Source organism: Lissotriton helveticus, chromosome 8 (assembly GCF_964261635.1).
Source record: "Lissotriton helveticus chromosome 8, aLisHel1.1, whole genome shotgun sequence".
NCBI classification, from domain to species: domain Eukaryota; kingdom Metazoa; phylum Chordata; class Amphibia; order Caudata; family Salamandridae; genus Lissotriton; species Lissotriton helveticus.
In genome coordinates this window covers 220,317,938-220,345,792 of record NC_136069.1, presented here as the reverse complement: position 1 = coordinate 220,345,792, position 27,855 = coordinate 220,317,938, and the positions used below count along the sequence as shown (strand labels likewise).

Genomic DNA, 27,855 nt, shown 5'->3' with positions numbered 1-27,855 from the left:
AGAGGATCTTCACTCCCCAGGGAGCGGTATGGGCGCAGTAGCCCACGCCTCTCGCAGCTCACCTCTCACTCCGCCGTTGCTCCGGATCTTCCCGCGCCGGCCAGTCGACAACCTGCCTCGCTCCTCTCAGGTCCGAGGGCTCCCCCTCGTAGCTCCAGGCGCCATCTTAGTGCAGGTCGCCCCGTGGTGCGTGTTCTCCGGTTCCGCTGATGGAGGGGTGGAAACCTAGCCAATGCCGGGGAGCGCTCGAGGTGTGCCTTCCGTCGCGCGTGTCCCCCACCTCAGCAGCGTCACTCAGGGAGAGGGGGGAAGAGCAGGGCGACAGAACTCACTGCGCTCGTAACCCCCGGGTACCGATGGCCGCCATCTTGGTGTAGTCGGGTGTACGATCCTGTTCCTCCGTCGCGGTTTCTTCGTTGGTATCGCCTTAGAACTCCGTTCCGCTCCTTACATCAGTTTCAGGATACCTTCAGCCTCAGTTTAATAGGTTTTTTGGAAGTATTGGTCTATTTTCAAGCCGGATCACTAGGCAGTCTCCCAGGAGCTCCGCAGTCGCACGTCCTAGCCAGCCATGCTGCTGGCCAAGCCCCCGGCAAAGGCCAAGGTTATGTTGTGTAAGGTGCACATGTCTTCAATAAAAGTGGCCTTTTTCACACTTATGGTGAGTCAATTGTGGTTTGTTCCGTACACTTCGGCCCAATTAGAGGAAAACTACTGGTCATAAAGCATTGAGTGATGAGCGCGGCAGGCTCCATGGCAGCTCCCATGAGAAAGAGTGACACCCCAACCCAGTAGGTAGTGCAGGAAGGAGGATGTGTTTGCGCTACGCAGTGCTGTCCTGCCTACCATCGGAACAGTGGGATGACGCAGACTGGCACCAAAGCTGAAAACAACTGACAGAGCATGAAGCAAAGCAATTTTTTTTAAAAAGAGTTCACCAAACGACAGATAAGCTACATAAGAATAATAAAACTGTAATTGGGTGGTGCTGCTCTTGGAAAAGAATGAAGTGACATATCACTACCTAAACCAGTTACAAGGCAGCAAAGAAGAGCAGCACTTACCTGAACGAATGGTAAGTAGCAGGCGGGATCTAAGTCCCTTACTGAAGACAACAGGTCTTGCAGACAGCACAGGCATGCTGCCTAGGCTCGTCGTAACAAGCATTTGCAATGCAATAGGTCTCGCATTAGGAAAGTTTGAGCTATTGGTATTGTAAATGACCTTTTTTTTATTTACGTGTTGGTTTTGAAAATAGCTAAATTAATAGCTTTGTCATTTACAATGCCAATAGTTTTAACTTTCGCAAATGAGACACCTATAGCATTTGTAACGCAATATGTGTTGTATTTACAGGACTTAGATGTATTGATATTACAAATAACAATGGCTTGTAATTTTTTTAATAATTAATACGTAAAAAAAGGTTATTGTAAATTATAATGGCAATAGCTTAAACTTTTGTAAATAACTTTTGTGTAGATTATGTTCATTGTATTTTATTATGATGAAAATACAAGAACAGATCCACACACAGTCTGGTCATGCGCACATATCACACACTAGATATGACACGGTAATGTGAAAGTCTAAGGTAACATAAAAGGATTATCTAAGCCGCTAGCGAGAGTACTATTAGTTAGGCCCACCCTTCCCCTCTTGTGTTCCAATTGTTTGTTATGATTCTGTTGTATCTTAACAACTCAGCATCTTGTTCTGGAGTGTAGAATCCAGGGGACAGAGAGCAGGCAATTGCTGAGGAAGAAGGACCTCGGGGGACCAGCGAGACCTAAAAACTGTGAAGGTCCTTACTGCCATCAAACTAAATAAAACTCATCAATGCAACCATTACAGTAACGGATTATAGAATACAAATTAAAAGCAAAGATAATTACAGCCTTCCCTGACTTTAAAAGATTTCAAAACGACAGTATACAAATTGTATGGGGGCTGTTGATGGGGAGGCAGGTTAGTAATGCTTATTAAAGTGGGGTTTAATGAAGAGGCATCTTAAGTCTCCATATCAAACTCAATAAAAATGACAAAGTGCCGTCATTACAAAAATCATGTTCAGCCAGCCTCTGGAAGGACCTCCTTGTTATGTCACCCTGTTTCACCCACCATCCAGCCACAGCATGTACAGGACACAAACAACATGAACAAGCATCAGCGATTTCAAACATGACCTGACAATCTGGAAGTCCTCTTGTAAACAGTGGGGACGGAGTGCTTTGCCAGTGAAGTGCGACCGCTTCGTATTTCACATTTTCCGTTCCGATTTATTTACTGGTCAAATCTTGCTGCCTAAATCAACATCTCTTCCCAGAACTCCTCCGAGCCTCTTATTAATGCCCTGACTTAGAGTGGGGACATCCAAAATTGTGTGCTTACTCCACTGAGGTGGCGGCAACAGATATATTTTAGTTCTTTAGTCCTTGTAAATGTCATATATACTCATATATTTGTTTGTACATTCTGTGTTCAATAATGTGTGCCTTTTGCCTGCGCTGTTTTGACTCTATGGCCTGCTAACTTTGTTCCATTTCTGTAACAGTTTCTCCTATGTAACGTAACTGGTTCTATTGTACAGTGTTCTGACACCTTCGGGTAAAGTCCGCGCTTTTTAAAAATGCATAAAATAAAATTAAAAAAGTGCATACCTTGTAGAATGCAACATAGGGCTGGACAAGCATCTCTTTCATCAAGAGGTCTTGTTCACGACAGACAGCCCTCCTGAAGCTGGAATTGGAAGCCGCCTGCTTTTCCGCATGTGCGCTATATAAAAATGCATAAATACATAAATAAATAAATACCGCCTTTGGGTAAAGTCTGCGCTATATAAAAATGCATAATTAACTAAATAAATAAATACCGCAAAACATCCTCGTTACTCTGCCGGCCTGCGACCAGGAAGTCAGGCAGGCCGGCGCGACAACAGGAAACAGGAAGTAGGAGGGCGGGAGCCTGCCCCGCCTCCCAAGGAAGAGCCGCGATTGGAGCCGTGCACCGGAGCAGGCAGGAGCCTACCCTGCGCCCCGGTGCCTAATGAGGGAAGACGAGTCCTGCTGCCGGGCCCTGCAGCTGAGGAGAGCCGGTGAGTGCGTTGCTGAGCTGCGGGCGGGCGGGCGGGCGGGGGGGGGGGGTGGGGGTGGGGAAGCATGTACGGGCGGGCGGGCGGGGGCGGCCTGTGTATGTGTGTGTGTGTGTGCGCGTGTGTGCGTGCGTGTGTGTGTGTGTGTGTATGTGTCTTGGAGTGCGTGTGTGTGACTGTGGGATAGGGGGTGTGTGTGTGAGCGAGTCGATGTGTACGGCGCGGGACGCGGACGCGACGTGCGCGTTCGCGCAGACGAATCCAGGGGAGGAAATGCTAGTGCACCCTCTGGTCCGTCATTCCTCCCACAGTGATCGCTACTGGTCTCTAGCTGGATGCATCCTTACGGATGCTTTTCCAGCGAGACCCAAACACACTGTCACTCTGCATTCACTCTGCACTCACTGTCACTCTGCACTCATTCTGCACTCACTGTCACTCTGCACTCACTGTCACTCTGCACTCACTGTCACTCTGCACTCACTGTCACTCTGCACTCACTGTCACTCTGCACGCACTGTCACTCTGCACGCACTCTGCACTCACTGTCACTCTGCACGCACTCTGCACTCACTGTCACTCTGCACTCACTGTCACTCTGCACTCACTCTGCACTCACTGTCACTCTGCACTCACTGTCACTCTGCACGCACTCTGCACTCACTGTCACTCTGCACTCACTGTCACTCTGCACTCACTGTCACTCTGCACGCACTGTCACTCTGCACGCACTGTCACTCTGCACGCACTGTCACTCTGCACGCACTGTCACTCTGCACGCACTGTCACTCTGCACGCACTCTGCACTCACTGTCACTCTGCACGCACTCTGCACTCACTGTCACTCTGCACTCACTCTGCACTCACTGTCACTCTGCACTCACTGTCACTCTGCACTCACTGCCACTCTGCACTCACTGTCACTCTGCACTCAGTCACTCTGCACTCACTGTCACTCTGCACTCACTGTCACTCTGCACTCACTGTCACTGCACTCACCACTCACTGTCACTCTGCACTCACTCTGCACTCACTGTCACTCTGCACTCACCGTGCACTCACTGTCACTCTGCACGCACTCTGCACTCACTGTTTCTGCACGCACTCTGCACTCACTGTCACTCTGCACTCACTGTTTCTGCACACACTCTGCACTCACTGTCACTCTGCACTCACTGTCACTCTGCACTCACTGTCACTCTGCACTCACTGTCACTCTGCACTCACTGTCACTCCGCACTCACTGTCACTCTTCACTCACTCTGCACTCACTGTCACTCTGCACGCACTCTGCACTCACTGTCACTCTGCACGCACTCTGCACTCACTGTCACTCTGCATGCACTCTGCACTCACTGTTTCTGCACTCACTGTCACTCTGCACTCACTGTCACTCTGCACTCACTGTCACTCTCCACTCACTCTGCACTCACTGTCACTCTGCATTCACTCTGCACTCACTGTCACTCTGCACTCACTCTGCACTCACTGTCACTCTGCACTCACTGTCACTCTGCACGCACTCTGCACTCACTGTCACTCTGCACTCACTCTGCACTCACTGTCACTCTGCACTCACTGTCACTCTGCACTCACTGTCACTCTGCACTCACTCTGCACTCACTGTCACTCTGCACTCACTCTGCACTCACTGTCACTCTGCACTCACTGTCACTCTGCACGCACTCTGCACTCACTGTCACTCTGCACGCACTCTGCACTCACTGTTTCAGCACGCACTCTGCACTCACTGTCACTCTGCACTCACTGTCACTCTGCACTCACATTTCTATTATGATATAATGCGATTTTAAGTGATATAGTGCCGGCTCATACTATCGATTCAGTATATTATAAAGCGATGAATCCAACACTTTAGAATATTTCCGTTCCCCACGTGGCATGTCAAAAGCCTGGCATTTCTTGCCCACATCGATGCCGTGGCTGTCACAGCCTTCTGGGAAGCCGAACCTTTTGTTTCCCCGCCACAGAATGAGATCTGCATATTCAGTGGAATGCAGTCACATCACAGTTGCTGTTTTGGGGTGAGACGTGTTGCCAAACAGCTGCTGCTTTGTCTTGCTGTCCCAGAGGTCCCACGGGAGCGGGCCATTTTTCGGGTTGTGTTTTTTGGACACGCATGGGATACGCTGTGTAAAGGACGGATCTGAGGAGCGGCACGTACACGCGCAAAAATAAACAACATGGAGTGTAGGGGGTTTGGGAGTAGAGTGGGGGGTCGGTGTAAGTGGTGCTGGGTAATTAACATTGAGGGGGGTGCTAATAATGCAGGCTTTGAAGGGGACAAACGCAAACCAACAATCGCAAAAGTAGAAACTCTTCAGCAACACAAACCTCCCCAATACCCTCCTCAGGAAATAGAACGCTACTTAACATTTTGATGACCTGATCATTCTTACAGAGTGCAAGTATCCTTTTCTCTCACAATTACACTGTGATTACTATTCAACTGAATGATACTACTTTTATCAACCTCACAAGGGGGAATGGTTGAATCGGCTATGCTGAGATTCATACCAGTGGCCTACGTGCAACCCTATTATCTCGGAATCCAGTGTTTAATCCGGCAAATTATTTTACTGTGAAATTCTGCTACAAATATGATATCAATTCGTGGCACTACCGATATGAACTGCAATTCAACAGATGTTCTCTATTTTAAATGCACACTGCCTTCCGAGGCGTGCTTTAGGGACTAAATAAATGGAAGAAGATTCATACATGCGATTTTGGCCTCATTACTGAAAATATTGGGGGATGCAAAAAGACTAGCAGCGCACACGGCTATATCGCATAGGTGGTTACCATTTCCGGATGTTTACATTTTAGAGAGCGGTGTTGGCAACAATTAGAATTAATAATTGAAACCCAATAATTAACAAGCAGAACATGTGCCAGTTTACAAATAATACAATGTTCACAACTTCGCTTAAAAAGTGATTCTGTATACCTTCAGTTCTCATTCCCAAAAGAGCATCTAAAACTAAAGGTAGCAAATTTACTATCAGCTGTCCAGTCACCAGTGTACACAACGACTTCACACGCTGGCCAATACACTTGGATGTCCGCTATCCCGAAGTCCCGTACCTGAAACTGCTCGATGGTCTTGAGCGGCTCTGTGCAATTGGATAGGGTGTCTTTAAGATCGTCTCCGTTAGCTACACCCAGGTTCTGCAGCCCGGAAAACATTCTACGCGTCCGAAGGGCTCCAGCACCCGTCCCGGTCAATTCGCTTCCGAGGCTGCCCGTAAACCTTCTTTCAATGCACTGAGTTTAGATCGCCGCTCTCAAACAAGCGACTTCCGGTGTACACCAGACTAATTCTTCCCCTAACTCCTGATTCGAGCCCCAGGTTCCGGTTGTAGGTCTCCATAGGAAAGACTACGTTACATAAAATGAAAAGCTGTGTAATAGACGTGAACGAATCACGTAAATCTAAAGAACAAGTACATCTTTTAGGGCTGCCAACTTAATCTAATTACATTTTTTCCCCACTTCAGTGCCTGAATAAAGTAATTGAGAACTGAAAAGTGTTGCATTACCTTTGCAGACAGTTACATGTGGAGACTGCGTTATAACACCCAGTTCAGCAGTAGAATTCTCCTGCGACCAGGAAGTCAGGCAGGCCGGGGGCGGTACTGCGGGACACCTCTGTGACGTCTTTCCCGGGCCGCGCTCTGATTGGCTGCTGGCCCGGGACCTGACGTGCAACCAGGAAGAGGAGCCGGCAGCAGGAAGTGGCGTGAGCATTGCGGCCCCGGGGCTCCCGTGACCAGGAAGGAGCCCTGGATACTGTTTCCCTTAAAGTCCCGGTCCCGAGATGGGGGACCGGGTGAAGACCCGCGGGACGAAGCGGGCGCACTGAGGAGGCGGGGCTCCCATGTGGAGAGAGAGTCCCGCGTGATGTGGGGAGAGCCTGCAGCTGCGGAGGAAGGGAAGGAGCCTGGAGACCCGGGGAGCGCCTGCCAGACACCGGTGAGTGGAGCCGGGAGGAGAGGGGCTGGTGTGTGTGGAGGGGTCTCTGTGTATGCGTGTAGGTGCGGCGGCGACGGGGTGTGTGTGCCTGTGTATGGATGTGTATGTGCGCATGCGTGAGTGGCGGTGTGGCTGTGTATGTGCGCATGCGTGAGTGGCGGTGCGCGTGAAGGCAGTGAAATGCAAGCAAAGCTCGTACACCTTCTCGTCCTTCCTTCCCTCGAGACAGATAACTATAAGTCTCCGACCCTGGACGCATCCTTTGGATGCTCATTCCAGGGCGAGACCTAAAAAGGGCTGGAAGGAGCTTTAGGCAAAGGCAGAAAAGGGGTGAAAGGCAAAGAAAGCTGAAGTAAAAAACTTACTAAGTGAGAGAAAGAAAGTAGCTTGAGATGTGAAAAAAGGAAAAAGCTGCACAAGAGATGAGAGAAAATGGAAGAGTGACCTGGAAGGAGATGAGGCATAGTCTGGAGGCAGCAGAGCCAGGTCCAAAAGGGCAGTGGACTAGTCGGACTGGTCACAGGTAAGTGGGGGGCTACCTGGGAGCGGGGCTGCATGGCAGAGTGGGCAGCAGGAAGAACAGGCGGGAGTGCAGGTAAGGTGCTGGGGAAGGTGGAAACAGGCACGGGAAGCTTGTGGAGCAAAATGTGCACAGAGGGAGAAAAAACTGAAAAGAGCTTAAGACAAGATCAAAACAGGCACGAAACCAGAGGAATTTAGAAAAAGAGCAAAACATCTGAAAAAGAGCTACAATAGGGCAGAAATGGGCTGAAACAGAAGAGATTAGGCAAAAGAGAAAACAGCAGAAATCAGCAAAAGCAGAAAGCAGAAACCTGAGTGAAAAACAGAAGAGCAGAAGCAAAAAGGGCTACAAAGAGCTTTAAGCAAAAGCAAAAATGGGGTAAAAAGCAAAAGAGCTAAAGCAAAAAACTGGCTGCAAAGAGGTTTAAGCATAAGCAGAAATTGGGTAACATGCAAAGAGAGCTGAAGTTTCAACCTTTTCTGGTGATTAACCCCTTTATTCCTACCGAGCACCTTTTTAAACTGTCATGAGAAAACTTTCCGATAGGCATTAAAATAAGAAATTGCACATTTCGAACTCCCTTTGTCTTGGCGCCCACTTGACAGATCGGCGCAACGCTTTCAATGAAGGAGCCAAAATAGATTACTTTTTTTGGGAAAGTTTTGTACAGACTTGTCAAACGACACCAAAGGTATTGAGAACACACAAAATTTCTTATATACAGACATTACAAAGTGGCGGTCACCACTGTGTAGGCATAGCAGGGATATTTTCTATTGATTTGCTTACAATATTTGACCCCGAGAACGCATTTTCTTGAATGGTGGCAATTTATCAACTCATCTAAGTTTTGGCATGGTAAGTTTTCTGAAGATCCGTCCATGCAAAAAAAAGTTAAGTGTAGTGGGCGTATATAATGTCCGATTTTTGCTTTCACGGTAAAGCAAAAACCATTAAACGGATTTACACCAAAATGTTAAGGAATATAGAACTTTACTTAGAAAGTGTGCATTTTTTATGATTTTGTATAAATCTTTCCAGTAGTTTTGAGATATTTAAACTTAAAATAGGTGCCAGGTGATTTAAAGGGCCAATACTTTTGTTAAAACTTGCTGTCAATCGTATTTTCAATTATTTTACATAATCTAATTGGCTGGACGCGTTCATTGCCACAATCAGGGATTTGAGATTTCTCCAGTGGAAGCATGAGGACAATGAGGCGAAGGAGGTCCAATTACGGTCCACCTTTAGTACACATCCTGCTAATCTCTATGAGCACTGACGTTTACAATCTGGGATTTGGGGGAGTGCATAAAGTAGACTGTAGAGTAGGGTATCAATGCTGATCCAGTTTTTCATATTTATTTCATTCACCCATATCAGCACTCAGGGTCACAATCAGTGTTTTGAGGCAGCCCCCCCCCAAGAGCAGCAAAATTAGAGTTCACTGTTAAAAACCAGGTACTTCTCCATTCACATTTGACTGTATCTTTGCCTTTGACCCTGTACAGATCTCTACTGCCCTTTGGCTCGGTTTGTCTTATACCAATACCACAAACACATACGATGGTTTAAAACTTAAATTGTTTTGTAGGTATTCTCACTATAGAATGTATTTGTTTATTCTTCTCAGGTGTGATGATTTAGGTTTTCTCTGTATGATTGCAGATTACTAGTTTCGGTTTTGATTTCATTTTTATCATCCTGTAAACAGTTTTCTGCTTTAATCTTTTAAGTTGTTTATTTGTGTGTGTGTATTGAAGTGAATGACTCTATTCCAGTTTTTCGTTATGTCAGGGGCTGTCATGCTTGACAGATTCACAGACATTTTATTTTTTTGTCCTTGCGTGAGCAGAATGGGAATGCTTTCAAGTGTCAGCAGCCTGGAGTCACATCTGATCAATCACCTGCTCTTATATTATCCCAGTGGATTTCAAGGTCGGTGTCTCCTGTCACCATGGAGAAGAGCAGCATGCACTTATGGCACTGTATCAGCTTAGGTTAACTCTACAAGTATGCTCTATGGTATAAGCGACCCCCTCAGAGGCACATCTCTTTCTTGCCATCTCATTAGAAGACCACGTGGGAGTTGAATTCATCTGTACGACACACCTGGTGCTTGAATCGTCAGCCAATGGAAGGAAACAGACTTCTGCAAGAGCAGAGTGAAATCAAAATTAAACAACTATTGGCAAATACAACAGGTCTGGAATTGACAGATAGCCTTTCGGCTTTGCAATGTTTTTTTGTTTGGTCAGGATTTTTGCAAAACTTTATTGTTGGTGGAGTTGCCGAGTACTCTTCCATGTTAAACAAGATTTGGCTAAAAAAAAGAATATTATTTGTTCTCAAAAGCACACAGTGCTATAGTAATCTCTGGCACTGGAGGGAACTACTTAGGGCCTTATTACGAGTCTGGTAGTCTGAGGACCGCCAGATTCGTGGAGGCGCGGTGGTGGCAGTTCCAGTCACCGCCACACAGGTGGTCCGACCGTCCAATTATGATTCAGACAGTCGGACTGCCCTAGGACGGCAGGCTCTACCAGAGAACCTCCATTCCCTGGCGTAGGGGTAGCCGTCATAGGCCGCAACATGCTGGGCAGGAGAGGAAACAAAGGGGGCCCTGTGTGCCTCAAACATATGTGGATGCATACAGGGGAGCATAACATGTGCATGCACTTAGGTTCCTGCACAGCATGGATTTTCGAGTCCATGCCGTGCAAGAACCTTGCAAGAACCTTGTGGGGCATTCCCATTGCTGTGCCTTTTTAAAAGGCTACCTTTGAAATGGGCACCGCAGGGGGAACTGCCACACTACCCACTAGCCAGAAAACTGAAAAGTAGTAATCTGATGGGCGGCGGTGACAACCTTCAGCAAAGCGGTGGTGCGGTGGTTTGCACCACCGGGCCACTGCTCTGCTGAAAGGTCGTAATGATGCCCTGTGGGTATATGCTCCTTGTGAAAGAGCAGAATGCTGTCATTTACAGTTAACTTAGCCAATGGTTGGAGGGGGCTGACCCGTCCCCCCCAAATTATATGCTGCAGTGCGCACAAGAAAAATGTGAAGGACACAGCAACAGACCAATGATGAAGATGAGGGCCTAACACCATCATAAGTATATTGTATGTATCAGTTTAGTAAAATTAAAAGGTCTTGGCTAACGCTACACTTAAAAAACCAGCAGGAGATGTCCTATACACTAACCTGCCATAGGTTAAATTGCCCGAGCATGCCCAATCACTTGCCACCTTTCCTGTGAGAGCACATACACAAATCTCACACCTGCAAGCAAATGAACAAAATATTTATTTAACATATATTGGACCATTAACCAAGAACAGCAATAATATATTTATTATAACAAACTTTGTTTACATAGCTGAGCAGGAGGGCAAACCCCTACAACCTTTTGAATACAAATTAAGGAACAGAGACCTCGATTTAGGAAACTTTGAGAAGCCTTGAGCTGTTATTAGCACTGTGATGCTGACTCTCAACTAATTGAGCACCATATAAAAACAATTTTACTAGTTAATGCTGATCCAAACAAATTAGTGTTACATTCTGCTAAAAAACATATAACACATGCAAAGTGGGAATAACCAGGAAGAAAAAGTCAGAGTGTGTGGAAGTGACCACCCAGCTGTATTTTGAAAAATATACAACTGAAGAAGAGCCAGGGTGGTTCGAAAACATCGAAATACATTGGAAACAACATACAATTTTGCTTGAAACAATGAGTGATTTTTTTTCAAATGAAGAGTTACCTTATGACCTAAAAGTAAGAAAATTATATAGTGAAGTCACAGAATGTTGACCAATATGTTAAGCACATTCAGAGTTGTACAAAATTTATTTTTTTAATGAAAATCTATATAAGCAGTACCCTCTAGGAAACTGGTTTTTAACCTTTTGACTTCTGTCCACACCCACTTAATCATTACTGGGAACCAGGGACACCAGTGGGAGTCCTGATATTTTAAAATCCTAGGATCCCCACTGAGGGCCTTCTTTTTGAGGCCTTGCAACACTTTTGCGCCACCGTTGCATCACTTTTTGCGATGCACCGGCGTTGTAGAAAATGCACCATGTTGTGCCCTATTTACAATATTACGCATCTAAGCAGATGCGTCACTTTGTAAAGCCCAGCGATACATTATACCTGCGTCAGGTATAATGTTTGCAGGATGGGCGTTCGTCCGCAAAAAGCCTTGTAGAAGTGGCGCAGTGAAATCTATAAGATTTCACAGCACCACTTCTAGGATGCCACTGGGTCAAAATCTTATGTCTGCCTCACAGCAGGCGTAAGACTGATGCAGGCACATTTAACATGGGACTTGCCCATGTGTAATGATCCATTGCTGGATTTGCGTCACATTTGCGACACACTTAAGCAATGCGTCATTACTGCGCATACAGATACATCAGAAATACTGATGTATCTGTAACTCCTTGCGACATGGAGCGCCATACATTAAATACAGCACATCCATCATGTCACAAGGAGGGCGCAGTGAAAACTGTTGCATTGCTGTTTTCACACAGTGATGCTATAGTTTTCATAAATGAGGCCCTGAGTCATTAATGCATGCAGGGACTGCAACATAAAAAATGTCCATGATTTGAACCTCAACAAAATAACAAATTTCAAGAAACAAGCATCCATCAGAGTGAGAAATTGGGTTGTTGGATGAGATGGGATGTGGACCCTCTTGAAGCAACAGCCACAATCCCCATCGGGGTGAACCACTAAAGTCATAAAATTAACTTGTGTTTAACCCTCCAGTAGCTTGGCACAAAACCAGTCAGGCATAACTTAGAGGTTATGTGTAAAGTATTTATGTGGCAAACATATTCGGAAATAAAGTGAAGACACAGCACAAGAAAAATCCCAAACCAGTTTAGAAAAATACATTACATTTTAATAGATTATTTGACACCAAAAAGACAAAAATCTAATCAGTAGAACAGGAGTAATGATTATTTTAAAGTATATAGTGAAAACTAGCCCTTAAAAGATCAGATCGCCATCCGCAGACATCTGGACATGCGAGACTGGGGCAAAGTTGAAAGTTATACACGACTGCGATGGAGCACAATACACAAGGTGGATTGGGCCCTGTCTCGGCTTACCTTCAGACCGAGAAGAAATTGTGTAGAAAAACATCTGACAAGGGAAAGATCAGCAGGGCAAAGCAGCTTGCGGTGTCAGAGGAGGTTGCGCTGTTTTTGAGGCGCCGCTGGCCAAAGGTGCGGTGAAGAATCCTTTGTTCTAACTAAGTCTCTTGTTTGGAGGTAGAAAAGCTCCAGCGGAACGAAGATGCAGGATGTAGCCGCCAAAGGCTTGATACCCCTTCTGTGAGGAGCCACTGAATAGGATCTGCTGCTCTGGATAATAACGTGGGAGCAGATGCAAAGTCAGGCCGACCAATGATACACTTTGGGCGATGGACAAGCAGGTTGGTCCCAGTCTCTTCTCAGTTCTCAGACCACTTCTTGAGCAAAAACATTCCAAGTTCCAAGTTTTGGATTTTGGCTATCTGGACACTTTTAGCACCACTACCAAGGAGGCACTGCTTGGAGGGTTAGGACTGACTCAGGCAGGGTCCAGGTGCAGGTTTAAGATGGTTTAAGCCTTTTCTGCCCCTAATGCTCTCATGAGGTGGATCAGGGGGCCAGCCAACTAGCCCTGTGAGTCACTTCTGAAAGTCCTGGGTTCAAGGGTACTTTGGGGCTCAGAGCAGGCTTCAGGCACCAGAGCAGTCTTTCTTGGTGCAGCAAAGCAATCCCTCTGAAGTACACAGCAGGCCACAGCAGCATGCAGTCCTCTGAGAGTCCTTCTGTAGGTCCAGGAGGGAAGTGATGAGTGGGTCTGAGAGTTCCCTTTTCATCCCTAGTACTTTCTTTGAAGTGGGAGAGGTTGCTAGAAGCTCCACTCTCAAATTGCTTGGAATTTCCTGCCACCCTGTCCTGGCCCCAGCCTGGCTAGAGGCACACTGGATTAGCGTGAATTTCTATGGATGTATGACATTACAACACATGCTTTTACATCGCATGCCTTTACAACGCAAGTATTACAACGCAGTCCATTACAACGCATAGTGCTTTGGGGTGCTGGATAGTGAATAGTTTAATTTACTATTCCAACTCCAGTCCCCATGGACACTAGGGAAGGTTATTGGATAGTAAATTAACCTATTCCCTATCCTAGAGCGCCCCCCAGAGCAATGCGTTGTAATAGTTTACGTTGTAATGGTTGCGTTGTAAAGGTTCTGCGATGTAAAAGTTACGTTGTAAAGGTTGTTTACCTGCCTGAGATGGCCCCTTAAAGGCACACCTCATCACACTATTGTGTAGCTGAATGGGAGGAAAGTACAAAGGATAACTACAACTCACACCTAGTCCTGTGACCCAGGAACAGGCTGCAGGCACCAAATGGTTGGGACAAGAAAATGCCAACTTTCTAAAAGTGCAATTTTTGTAATCGTTACTTAGAATCTGACTGTACTATTAAATACGTTTGTAAATTACAATTCCTTAGATACCAACCATGACTTTCCTACCTGTTCCCAAAGTTAGCACATATTACATGGAATAAGGTAACCCAATGTTATGCTATGGGATAGGTAGGTCTCACAGTAGTGAAACACGAATTAATGAGTTTTTCAATACCAAAACATGTAAGAAGACTTAGAAGTACATGTCTAAATTTTTAATTGTAATGTACCCTTGCCAATAGGCTGTCCAGTGTCTACCCTATGGGTGACTTATATGTAATAAAATGTTAGTTTTAAGCTTGGCAAGCTAGGTATAATAGCACGTTGAAATGGCAGTTTAAAAACGGCATAGTAGCTTAAATGGCAGACCTGGGACATGTTATAAGGGGCTACTTAAGTAGATGGCACAATAAGTGCTGCAGGCCCACTAGTAGCATGTCATTTACAGGCCCTGGGTATATGGAATATCACCTTACTAGGGACTTATGACTAAACAAAATATTGTGGAGTCAGGAGGGTGTAAAATACCAATGCATTATAATCTTAGTGGCCGTTAAATGCTAGATACATTGCGTGCTGAATTTCGGACTCTGTAGTACATTTCTACCTATTGTTTGGGGGTCAGGGTCCGACGGAACGCGGCCTCTCACTGTCTTTGGCCCGCTGGCTTAACCACCTGTTCTGGGGGTAGTAAATTGTGGTATAGTTCTGTGATGAGTCGCTTTGTGGATTGTTTTGAGAGCAATCAGAGTTTGTACCGAGTGAGGGACCTCTCCGCTCCCGGAAGAACCTGTGTGGCATGACTCAGTGTCGTATTTGAAAATAATGGTAGCATTCAATTTTGGGTATGTTAACGTCAGATTTTAAATCCTTGCAGGATCGGGGGCCCTCAATGTAAAATAAAATGCCCTTTAGACCTGTGCCCGAATTTTCAGTAATGGGAGTGAGGGGCGATGGGAAAGTTGTCAGACTGTTGCGAATGGCTGTAGCATACCAAGCTTTCAATGTAGCTTGAGCCACCAGGGAGCCATACATCCCTGGGGGCCTAGAGGCCTTGCAAAGGAAAGGGATCTTCCAGAGAGACATTTTTGCTAACACACATTCCATAAAGAGCCAGCTCTTTTCAGATTCCGGTTAGGCCCATTCTAATAGAGTCCACAACTGTGTCACCTTATAATATCGGTCAAGGTCGGGAATCTCCAGCCCCTCCCCTCCTCATGGGGTCTAAAACTCAGATTCCTGTTTATTCGCGGACTTTTGTCCACCCAGACAAAGGCGATAAATTCAGATTGTAGCCGCTTTAAAACACCCGGGGAAGGTTCTATCGGAAGAGTTTGAAAAAGGTATGAGACTTTAGGGAGTATGCTCATCTTGAGGGCTGCCACTCTACCCAGCCACAAGAGATTAAACGGCGGCCACCATTTGAGCCCCTTCTTGTCCAGTGCAGTAGCCAAGAGTAGTTCAAAGATATCGTCTTAGTGGTGGATTAGGACAGCGTGATACCCAGGTCTGGCATAACCTTTTGATCCCAATGAATGGGGCACCCTTGGTCCAGAGTGGTGGTGGTGGTGGTCTGCTTCAATGAGAAGCCCAACGCTTGGGACTTGGCCACATTGACCTTAAATTCAGAAGCTGCTGCAAATTCCTCTAGCTCGGCCAAAAAACACAGAACTGAGGTGTGGGGGGACTCCAGGGTGGCAATGACATCGTCCGCATAAAGGCTGTTGGTATGTCGCTCTCCCCCAAAAAGAATTCCCTTAATCTGCTTATTCTCCCAAAACCGCTGTGCTAACGACTCCATGTAAAGTGAAAATAAAAGGGGAGAGCGGACAGCCCTGTCGCATCCCCCTGGTGATATTAAAGGGGTCAGAGGTGAAACCATTTACCCTAACAGAGGCTGAAGGCGGCTATAGCTGCTGAACACCCATTGGAGAAAACGGCGCCCAAGACCAAACCTTTCCAGTACAGTCTCCAAGAAGGGCCAGTGGACCCTGTCAAACGCCTTTTTGACATCTTTTGATAGGAAGACGCGTTCCTCTGACTGACGGTGGGATTGATCCAAGAGATGCAGTAGCCTTCTGATATTATGGCTACAATGCCTGGTCGCAACAAATCCGGCATGGTCCAGGTTTATTAATCCCAGCATTTTGGATCCCAGTCTGGACGCAAGGATTCCTGTGAAAATCTCAAAGTCTATGTTCAAGAGAGTTATCGGCCTGCAAAATGCGCAATATCTATTGTGTTTCCCAGGTTTGGGCAAAACGGCTACCAATGCTAAAAGCATGGTAGGTGGCTGATCCGTGGTGCTGTCAATGGCATTAAAAAGTCGAGTCTAGATTGGGGCTCAGATTGAACAAAAGATTTCGTAAAAAATGGCGGTAAATCCATCTGGGCCAGGGGATTTAAGAAGTTTAAGTCGAGCTATTGCTGAGATGACTTCTTCGGTTTTGATGGGACTATTGCGGCCCGCCTCCTGGTCAGATGTCAACTTGGAGTGTTTTATGCCCTGGCAATACCTGGAGGGGTTCTGGTCGGGTAAAGGCTGTGTGGTATACAGGTCTGTGTAAAAATTTCAGAGCGTATTAGCTATATCCTCACTCCGTGTATGCTCCAAGCCCCCTTCAGTCAGAATGAGCAGGACTGTCACCGCCTGTGGCTGTGCCTGCAATTTATAGGGCAACAAGTGGCTGCATTTGTCCCCCCGGGTATGAAATGTGTGCTTCAAATGGAGTGCTGCATATTCCGCCCTCTCAAGGTCAAGACTGGCCAGCTGCACCCTAGCTGCCTTTAGCTTCCTCCAGATTCAAGGGGCCCTTGTCCTTTTTTGGATCCCTTCCAATTCAAGTACTTGCTTGGAAAGTTCATCCCTCTTCTCTTTGCGTATCCTACTATTTGCAGCTGACGTAGCTATGAAGTCACCGCGGCTGCTAATTTAAGAGTTTCCCAAAGGGAGACAATTGAGGTGTCCTGGGTGTCATTAATAGCTGAAAAGCCTTCCAGTGTTTTTGTTAGGCGTGTTACAACTTCAGGGTGGTGGAGGAGCTTGTCCCTAAGTCTCCTGTAGTATGATGGTCTAGAGGTGGTAAGGGAACAGCAGAGTCGTAGTCAAGGCCGCGTGATCTGAAATTGCTTGGGGTTCAATTACTGAGTTCTGCACTATCGGGAGGAGAAAGTGGGTTGTTAGAAAATAGTCCAGCCTTGCATATGTCACCCGGGCATGGGAGTAAAAAGTGTAGTCGAGTGTGTGAGGATGGAAGTGCCGCCACAAGTCCACTATTCCGAAGTCGTGTAGCCACTGAAGGTTTGTATGAGAGAGAGCCCCTGTCTGTCCCTGCCTCTGTGCTGAACGGTCAAGCTGACTGTCAAACACGATGTTCAGGTCGCACCCGAAAAGGATTTTCCGATCGGGTGTAGATGTTAAGTTGCCTATCGCCTTATGTAAGAAAGTCTCCTGACCCTCATTAGGGGCATATATGGTAGCCGATGTTAGTGTAGGTCACCCTATGGTCATGGAGTGTGCTAGGAGCTTCCTTTTAATCTCCGATATCCTGGCTCAGACCTTCCCAGGAAACATGCGTGCAACAAGAATGGCAATCCCGGCCTTCTTGGTGGGGAGGGAGGAGAAGTACTGCTGCGGGAAAGCCTTAGAGCGCATCCTATGAGTATCGCTGACAGCAGGTGGGTCTCTTGTAATAAACAGATATGGGTCCCGGAATTCTCCAGATAAGACAGAATTGCTCTACGTTTGACTGGGTTGTTAAGACCTTTTATGTTTAACGTTAGGATTGTGCCGCTCATCTACATGAATGATGGGGGTGCTCCGCTCTGCAGAAGCATAAAAGCAAATCTTGATCCCGAGGTGTCCCAAGCAAGTTGCAAATAACGTTAAAGGGTTGCCACCTCGTGCACATGTGGAGGGAGGCCCAACTGGGGGAAGGAGACTTCAACATTCAAAAAACAAAACCCCATAAAGAATGAAAACATAGGCCTAATACAAGGAACAAAATTCAATGTCCAGAATGTCCTGCTCCTAGAGAAGAAAGAAAGGGTACCCGTGGCCAGTGGCTCCCCGCTCCCACCAAATCAGGCCCATGAGAAATTGTCAACACCATCGGTTTGGGTCAAGGGTGCATTTAAAAAATACCAGAGTGCAGTTAGTATGAGTTCCGCCTCACTCCCAAGATGCCCCTGTGAGGGATGACAGCACTGCTTGCTGCTCTTTCGCCAATGTGTACGGATCAGGGCGAAGCGCCGGACTTGGGAGCTTAATGGTGGTCCACCCATGGCCGCTTCAGCATCTGCGAGGATGGGAATTCTGGCTGGACTGGTCTGGCGTGGGTTCATCAATGCCCAAACATTTGTAGGCCACTGGAAGTTAACAGATTTTTCTTAGCTTCTCTTTGTTTGAGAAAATCAACCTGAATGGGTGCCCCCAGTAGTATTTTATGCCAGATTCCCAGCGATGGAGCGTGATCGTCCGGAAGGACTTGCGTTTGAGAAACGTGGAGGCAGCCAGATCCTTGGAACAGCGTGGGTTTCTGTCCCTGTAATGTAAAGTCTGGGTTTCGCCAAGACTCGCGGAGAATCCTCTTCTTTAGCTGATAGTCATAGACACAGGTCAAAATATCTGCCGGGGACGCAGGAGCCAATCTTTGTGGACCTACTTTGTGAGTGTGATCTCGCTTGACTGAGAATACCGAGGGTTCTCCAAGGATGGAGCATAATAAGCCTGCCACAAGAGCTTTAGGTCGCCCTCGATGTCATTGTGCACCATACCTTGGATACAAATATTATTCCGTCAGGACCTGTTTTCTAGGTCCTCGGTTTGGAACTGTCGATCTAGGTTCTGTTCTCGCAGCCGGAGGACTTCTTGTTGGAGGTTCTCAATTTCCTCATCCCTTCCAGTTTCGTGCTCCTCTAGCATGTGAACTCGTTCTCCCAGGGAGTCCACATTGCTACAAACGTCATTCAGATCTCTTAGGAGTTTGCGTTTCATTCTGCATAGGTCATCTCGATGAGAGGAAAAAAGGGACTCCAGGAAGGATCAGCTGACAGGGGTCTCCTGACCCTCGCTCCCTTCAAGTTAATCTGCGCGCCCTCTGCCCGACTGGCTTTCCTGCTGTTGAGTGGATTTGAGCAATAGATCTTTTACGGACTTGTCCTTTCTTAAGTTTTGGGCAGCAATGGCTCCTGCGCCTGCTGGGCCCACCATCTAAATGAGGACAAGATGTACATAGATCTAATAGCGGGGTGTTGTAATTTGGCACGATTAGGTTAGCATTAGCAGAAGCCATCCTGTATTTAGAGACTATCTTGTCCGTTGTGTGGAATCCATTTTGTATTTTTGTCAGCCATTTTGTTTGCCATGTGCTACCATGTGCTTGCCATGTGCTCTGTCCTACCTTTCTGTTAACTGCTTTTGAAATCTGCCTAGAGACGAACTATATTTAGTATCTTCCACCTTCGCACATGCTCAGATGAGCTTGCAGCTGTCCATGCAGCTGATGTTAGTCTGTAACTGTCAGGATGTGTTCACCAGAAGTAGCAACTGTTGACTCCTCCCACTTGTTGACTGTGCATTTTCTGTATGACCTTATATGTACCTAACACCAGCATTTTGTACTTGTACCGCCTTCATTTGAGCCCCTGTGTGGGTATAAAAGGACCAAGCTCCTTCCATTTAGGGTGCTACTTCATACATTACCGAAGGGTGCTGTGTGAATGTAGTTCCACCTCATGAGGTTTAATAAACTCTGTATTTTCTATTCCAGTTTCTGTGCGAACTTCTATTGTATGGTCTGAGGACTCTGTGCAGAGAAGGGAGAACCCCTAGCACTGGTAGGCCTTGCTGAGGCTCACCACCACAAATTGGCACCCAACGTGGGGTTTATCGGTGACTCGGATGCCTGAAGGAGTGGTCGAGACGAAGGATTGAAATCTCGCTTTGGATGCGATCGCTCCCTGAGGAGACCCGAGTCTTTGCAACCACGGCATTTTACCTTTCTTTCTGAACTGACCATCCAGGTGGTGCCGGTCCTCGACTGAGATCTCTTCTGTTGATTCGCCGTGCAGTGACCATTTGGTCGATTTGAGAACTTGGCGTTTGGAACCTGGACACTATTTGATTTGTAAGAGCAGTTCTACGGCACTTGCTGCTGGTTTTTGATGCCTTGGATTGGTAAGGTTTAGTAACACTTACTGTGGCTTTAGATTTGAAGGATTGGCCAATATTTGTATCTGTTTGTAAGGTATATATAAATTGCAATTTATATAGGCAGGTTATGAGGAGATTTTTCTCTATTTGAATTTGTTTGAACGGCGCAACGTACGAAGAGTACTTTAAGGGCTACTTTGATTATAATACTGCATATTTTGCACTATTTTTGGCATGCCTGTTTCTAGCACACTTCGTAGGATGTGCTGCTTTTGTAGAGGTACCAGTTTGAGACTCGATGAAGCACAACCGGCCCCCCCAAAAGAGGACGCCTAATAGGGACATGTATATTAAGTATGGTATTTCTTCAATAATGTACAGCACGTTATGGAATAAATACACTCGTAAGGATCCTGAGTTGCGTTGGCCTATGCAAGGGTCATTTGATTTGAGAAAGATTCAGTATGTGGAACAATGTATGTTTAAGCGAAAAACTAGGCAAGATATGTTTGACTGTGTGCAAATGTGGGAGAAAGAAGTGCGTGAACTAAGGAAGCGTGAGCAAGCCTTGATTGAAAAAGAACAGCGAAATAACATTTATGCGAAAGCATTAGAGTTAAAAAACCAGGAAACAAAAGAATTAAAAGAGAGAGAGAGGATAGGGAGTGCCATTTACAGGTAACTGGCCAATATACTGTTAGGCAACCCCTTTATCCTATCCTTAATAAACCGCAAGATGATTTCTTGTTATTAGATCGTTCTCCACCTCCGTATATTTTTTCTTCTGCTCCTTATGAGTCAGATGCAGAGCAGGGCAGAGCAGAGCAGGAGAAAGCACGAGAAACTCGTTCTATGCCGCCCGCCCAGCGTTCGTCTGAGCTTAGATCTGCTGCCCGAAAAGCCCTCTGCAGTACCGCCCCTGCTTCTGAGCTTTTAGAGGAGATGAAAAATTGGCAGGAAAGGGAGCAAATATATTTTACCGAGGTATTTGCCGCAGAGGTCGTTGAGCGGTTCAGGAAACATTCTGATGAATTGGAGCCCGATGATGTAGCACAGGATTGTAAGCAAATGCGTGATGGTCTTTTTGTCTTTTCTCAGGTGGCTGATACAATCAGGCGTTTGGTTAAATTACGTGTTGAGGCAGTCCGTTTGCAAGAAGAGAAAAAGGCAGCAGACGCAGCTGCACAAACATCTCAGACCAGCGTGGCACAAGCTACTATCTTTGGAACAGATAAGACTATGATAGTTCATGCGAAACCTATGCGGGAAGCCGCACCTTTGTATGTTCCTCCTAAAGGAGCGGGTACATGTGATGATAAGACTTCTATTGATGCTAAGGGTTACTTTATTTATAATTGGGTTTACACTCCCTGGAATAGAGCGGATGTTATGGCCCTTAAAAATGCATTGCCTGATCCACGCAAAATTCCAGCAGCTTTTTATGAGGAAGTTGAGGGTGCTATTAGCTCTTGTACCATGACTTTGCCTGATATTGATTTGTTTTTTTGAATGATATTGCCGCCTGACATGTGGAGAACTGTGCGTAAAGTTGATGATCGTGCAACTTTTGGGGCATTATGGAAAGAGTTAGAACAAATGCATCTAGAGCAGGAGCCTGCACAGAAACCCTGTAAATTGATTTTAGATCTCCCTACAGCTATATTAGTTAAGTTAAAGATGATTATTCCCCTAAAAAGATAGATTGGACTGTATTAGCGTCGTGTAAGCAAAAGGCAGATGAATCGGTTTCAGATTTTTTTACACGCTTTCAGGAGGCATTCCACGATTTTAGTGGCCAGTCATTGACAGATGACACGAGTAGGCATCTGTTTGTCGATAAATATGTCGCAAACCTTTTGCCAGGAATAGCTAGTCACCTAAAGGCCAGTGAGAGTTCATGGACTACTTCTTCTCCGGTTTCTCTTTTGACTATGGCTCAGTATCATGAACGCCAGGAATTAGAAGCGAAGGGTAATGAGGATAAAAAGACTAAAGAGTTGAAAACAAAGGGTATGTTGGCTCAGGCTTATGGTCCGCCTTCTAGAGGTAATGATAGAGGTGGACGTGGATCTTATGGTTTGTCCTTTCCTTCCTATACTCATTCGAATTTGTCTGTTGACCAGTGTGCGTACTGCTAGAAATTTGGACATTGGATTTCTGATTGTCCAGTGCTGCGTGCCCAGCAGTGTCCACGTGGTCGGGGACGAATGAGAAGTCGTTCAGGATATTCAGGGCCTAGAGGAAGCACGAATGATCGCGCTCGGTTTGATGCTAATACACGTGGGCAGGATGGCTTTAACACTTTTGATAGAAGGAACCAATATCAAATGTCCGACTATGGGCCGTCTAATTTTCAAGATTCTGCTTATGCATAGGATTGCCTAGGATGGGGTAAGGAATCAGTTGAAGTTCCATTAGATCAGAGGGGTCCCTATGTTACAACACATGTTTTGGGTTCTACTGATCAGTTTCTGGCTGATACAGGAGCTACTCGTAGCGCCTTATCTAAACAATTGGTTCCAAGGGCTCCCCTGTCTGGCTCAACCATTACATCAATAGGGTTCGATGGAACGCCTTCCCTTAGCCCATTGCCACAACCACTCGCATTCCATGTTGATAAGTTCACTGCTCCATGTCCATTTTTGCTTTCTCCAAACACACCAGACAATATTGTGGGTCTTGATATGCTCAAGTATATGCTCAAGTATTTCAGGGCTACGATACAATGTTCTCCAGGAGAACGGGTTATATTGAATGATTGAGAGATCCTGCATTGTTAAAGAGGACATTGCATTAGCTTCACTCCCTAGTACTTTGTGGGCTACTTCAGACACCAATGTAGGGCAAATGGTTATTCCACAAGTACATATTAGTGTCAAGGAGTGTGCTTCTTTGCCAAGACTGCCTCAGTATAACATTTCTAGAGAAGGAGAAGAAGCACTTACACGCATTGTTCATGATTCGATTAAAGTGGAGGTTGTGGAAGAAGTTCCTTACAATGTCTGCAATAGTCCTATTCTTCCTATTTTGAAAAAAGATACTGACACTAGGATTTACAGATTCATCATTGATTTGAGGGAAGTCAACAAGATTATAGTACCGCAGTACCTGGTGGTTTCTGACATAACGATGGTATGGTTCCCCCAACAGCGACTACATTTTCTGTGATCGATTTGAAGAATGCTTTCTTCTCGATTCCTATTCATACTGATAGCCGATATTTGTTCGGTTTCACTTTGAATAAATCGATCATACAGATTTTGTAGAGTTCCTCAAGGGTGCACTGTGAGTCCGAGTATTTATAGTCAAGCCTTTAAACGACAACTTGATTCCTTTATTTTGCCTGAAGGAGTGGCTCTCATACAATATGTCGATGACATCTTGTTGGCAGCCGATACGCCTGAACTATGTGAAGAGTGTACTTTGTCTCTACTTTCTTTTCTTGCTACACACCATCATAAAGTGTCACGAAAGAAATTGAAATATTGTAGACCGAAGGATGTGCACTGACACCATATCGCATACAAGCAATTTTAGACACACCAATACCTTCCACCCAGAAAGATGTCCGTGCATTCATTGGTTTGACTTCGTTTTGTAGGCAATGGATATTGGGTTTTTCACACATTGTTAAACCCCTGCTAGCACTTTTGACTAAAAACACTCTGATCCCCCTTCCATGGACAGATGAATGCCAACATGCTTTTCGTCAGTTAAGACAAGCTCATTGTTCTGCACCAGTGATTGGCACACCAGATTACATGAAGGCTTTAACACTCTATGTACACGAGAAAGATGGGTGTGCATTGTCAGTTATAGTGCAGACACACGGTGACAAGCAGAGCCCCTGTGCATATTTTTCAGCCGTCCTTGATCCTGTTGCTTGTGCATTGCCTGGGTGCATCTGTTCAGTTGCAGCGACAGCTGTGTCTATACGTCAGAGTGAAGGGATAGTTTTGTCAAACAAACTGTTGGTGCTAGTACCCCATGCAGTAGATGCCCTCTTGAATCAGACCAAGACACAACACTTAACTAGTGCCCATTTGACAGGATACGAATGACACTGTTAGCACCTCATATTACCTTGAAGAGATGTGCGACACTGAACCCAGCCACTTTGTTGCCATATCCTGCGACTCAGTCTCAGTCAAAGGAGCCTCGCGACTGTAAATTCCTTACTGAGGAACAGACAAAGGGTCGCATCGATTTGCAAGATACGCCCCTTCCGGATGTAGATGGGGTACTGTGGGTTGATGGGTCCTGTTTGAAGTTGCCAGATGGTACGACCTCAGCTGCATATGCAATTACGACACTTTAGACAGTAGTGGAAACAGCTCGCATACCACAGAAGTCGGCTCAAGCAGCTGAACTAATAGCTTTGACACGAGCATGTGAACTTAGCACTGACTTGTGTGTGAACATCTATACAGACAGCCGCTATGCTTTTGGAGTGGCCCATGATTTTGGCCTGCTTTGGAAGGAAAGAGGCTTTCTTACATCCCACGGGATGCAGATAATGCATGGAGAATTAGTGCATAATCTCTTGACTGCACTTACATACCCAAAGAGAATTGCTATTATGAAGTGTAGCGTGCACAAGAGAATAATTGACAAAATGGGACAAGGCAATGCCCTTGCAGACCGCGTAGCCCGTGAGACTGCGATGCAGCGTAGCACTACATCCATGTATGTAGTGAAATCACAAGCTGAGCGTTGGCATGATGCTAGAGAGGAAGTATTGGATATACAGAGATCTGCCTCTGTGAAAGAACTTGAGCAATGGTCTAAAGAAGGAATATTGGACGATGAGGGTTGTTGGCGCAACAAAGACATGGATAAATGGAAATTGCCTGCAGCCTATTTACAACCCATGGTTCAAATGACACATGGGCTGGCACATGTTGGAGCTCTAGCAATAACTAAATTGTTTACGCAAGTTTGGGAGCATCCTGAAATTGCCAACACATCTAAAAGAGTAATACTGTCCTGTTTGATCTGTTGGCAGTAAAATCCTGGTAAAGGGACACGGACTCCTACAGGAGGGTTTGCTACATCTTTTGAAGTTTTGCAGATGGATTACATCCAACTTGAACGCTGCAATAATCTGAAATACGTCCTAGTGGTGGTATGTGCCTTCAGTAAATGGATAGAGGCATACCCTACAAAGGATAATACTGCTCTCACCACAGCGAAGGTGCTTCTAAAGGAGGTTTTCCCTAGATGTGGTGTTTGTAAACTTTTGTGAAGTGACAACGGACCTCATTTTATTGGGCAAGTGGTTGAGCATGTCCTGAAAGGATTAGGGATCAAGCAGAAATTCCATGCAGACTTTCACCCGCAATCAGCAGGATTAGTGGAGAGGTACAACGCTTCTTTAAAATTGAAGTTGGGGAAAATAGTGGCTTTCACGTCTTTGAAGTGGCCAGATGCACTACCCTTGGCATTGTTGTCCATAAGATCGGTACCACATTCACGATCTGGCCTTACCCATATGAAGTGGTCTTTGGGAGACCAATGAACATTTGGGGATCTCCTAAGCCACACCCCATACATGATGTTCCATTGGTTCTGATGAATGAAAATTTAGCACAGTTAACCGACAGTTTGATCTCTATTCATCAACAGGTTCGAGAAGCTCTTCCTTACAGATCTACAGGTGAGGCCCATGAACTCTGTCCTGGCGACCACGTGATGGTCAAGGTCATTGACAGATCGAACAGCTTGGAGCCGAGGTGGCGAGGACGAGAGCAAGTGCTCCTTGCGACAAGGACAGCAGTTCGAGTGACAAACAAGAAGAACTGGGTCCATAGTACACACTGCAAACATGTGTCGCCTGCCTTGGTGGAACCTGCTGTGTTGACCGACCATCGAGAGATTCTGGAGACGGAGAAAAGTCAAGCTATCTCACCTGACGAATCTGCGGAATTCTTCCCGGACCACACGATCGCTGGAGAATCCCGATATCAGCTAAGACCAAGGAAAGAATCTGCTTTGCCGAAAAAGACTGGTTGACCTACCTCCCTGGGTTAGTGAAACAGAACGCCGATGTGACAAGGGGGGGATCAGTCCTGCGTAGTGCAGTGACACCAGTCTTGGCCCGTGGTGAAGAAATCAGCGGCTGCCCAGGGATAAGAGCTCCAACAATTGTTTCAACGAGTTTGTAGAAAGATCAATTATCACTATTGCTAAAATGCATAACAAAAGAATCATTTGTGCTGTAGGGTTTGTTGTTGCTCTGGTGGTTATGGCAATAATCACCTGGATTGTTGAGAAAGTGGCTCCTGCTGGACAGCTTTTTGTTGCCACTACTACAGCGCCAGTGGAACATCATTACTTCACGCTTCCGTACCATGAGCAGAAGCATCGACAATTATACTTAAACAACACTTTTATTCAAAGGTTGCATCATACACATAATGCCACGAATACCACCAACTGTTGGGTGTGTGGGATGATACCTGCTCACCAGAAAAAGGGAGGAACACCTTTTATTCCTCTGCCGTTTTCCCATAATGGTTCATGTCAAGCTTGGTATGCGCTTTTGTTTGCTTCTGGAAAGCCTTCTGTAGGTGGGATTAACATTCGTCTGAATAAAGTATGCTACCAAGATAAAGAAGGGTATCCACAAGCTAAAGGGACTAAATGGGAATGGGAAGAGTATCAACCTGACAATATTTCAACACCATATGTCTTTACGAATATGATAAATATTAAGAACAACGGACCTTTTGTAATTTCTGTGACAAGAGCTAAAGCAGATTTATGTATTAGTAGTGTTGGGAGAATTCCAGTGGGACGGAGTGAATGTATTTTGACACTGACTATTGAAGGAGCTAATAATAGTAGGTTCACATCTTCGCACAACACCTATTTTGTTTGTGGAAATAAGGGATACTATCAACTACCTGTTGGGTGGTCAGGGATCTGCTATGTGTCTTTTCTGTTGCCCCCCTGTGTTTTTGGCACCTGCGTCATATCACCTCGACTTCAAATTGTATAATGATATTTCCAAGAACAGATATAAACGAACAATAAGTACTGATGAGGTTGATCAGACTGATACCACTTTGCAACAATATGTCAATTTTAATTTGGGTTTGTTCTTCGTGGATGCTGCATTAAACAGTAGGAAAATAAGGAGACTCACTCGTGTTGTGGAAGCTGTTACCAATCAGACAGCAATGGCACTTGGGAACATTACAGAGGAACTGCAAATTGCAAGGATTGTGGCACTCCAAAACAGAATGGTGCTTGATGTGATTTTGGCTGATCGAGGTGGTGCATGTCGCATCATCGGTAGCAGTTGCTGCGTATTTATACCAGATCACTCACCTTCAGTATACGACGCAATATCAAAACTGCATAAGATTGCTGCAGAGATTCACCCAGAGACTGGTACATGGACTTTTTCGACCTGGTTCTGGACACTATTTGCTACTTGGGGCTGGAAACTACTGACTATTTTATGTATACTGTTGGCAATATTATTTACATGCTGTACTTGTATACAATGTGGTTCTATGCTTTGCTCCATGTTTATCACTGCTTGTACACCTGCCAAGAAAAATATTGCAGAAATAAAAGATCAACAA

General features: G+C 45.8%; 1 long non-coding RNA gene across 7 annotated transcripts in view; it reads right to left on the bottom strand.

The window, feature by feature from the left end:
* LOC144771561 (uncharacterized) overlaps window positions 1-27,855 on the bottom strand; it is a 229,427-nt gene that overhangs the window by 94,522 nt on the left and 107,050 nt on the right. For all 7 annotated transcript variants that reach the window (XR_013599344.1, XR_013599346.1, XR_013599347.1 and 4 more), the window contains one exon: window positions 10,817-10,894. This is a non-coding gene — a long non-coding RNA (uncharacterized LOC144771561). The remainder of the gene's footprint in view (window positions 1-10,816; window positions 10,895-27,855) is intronic.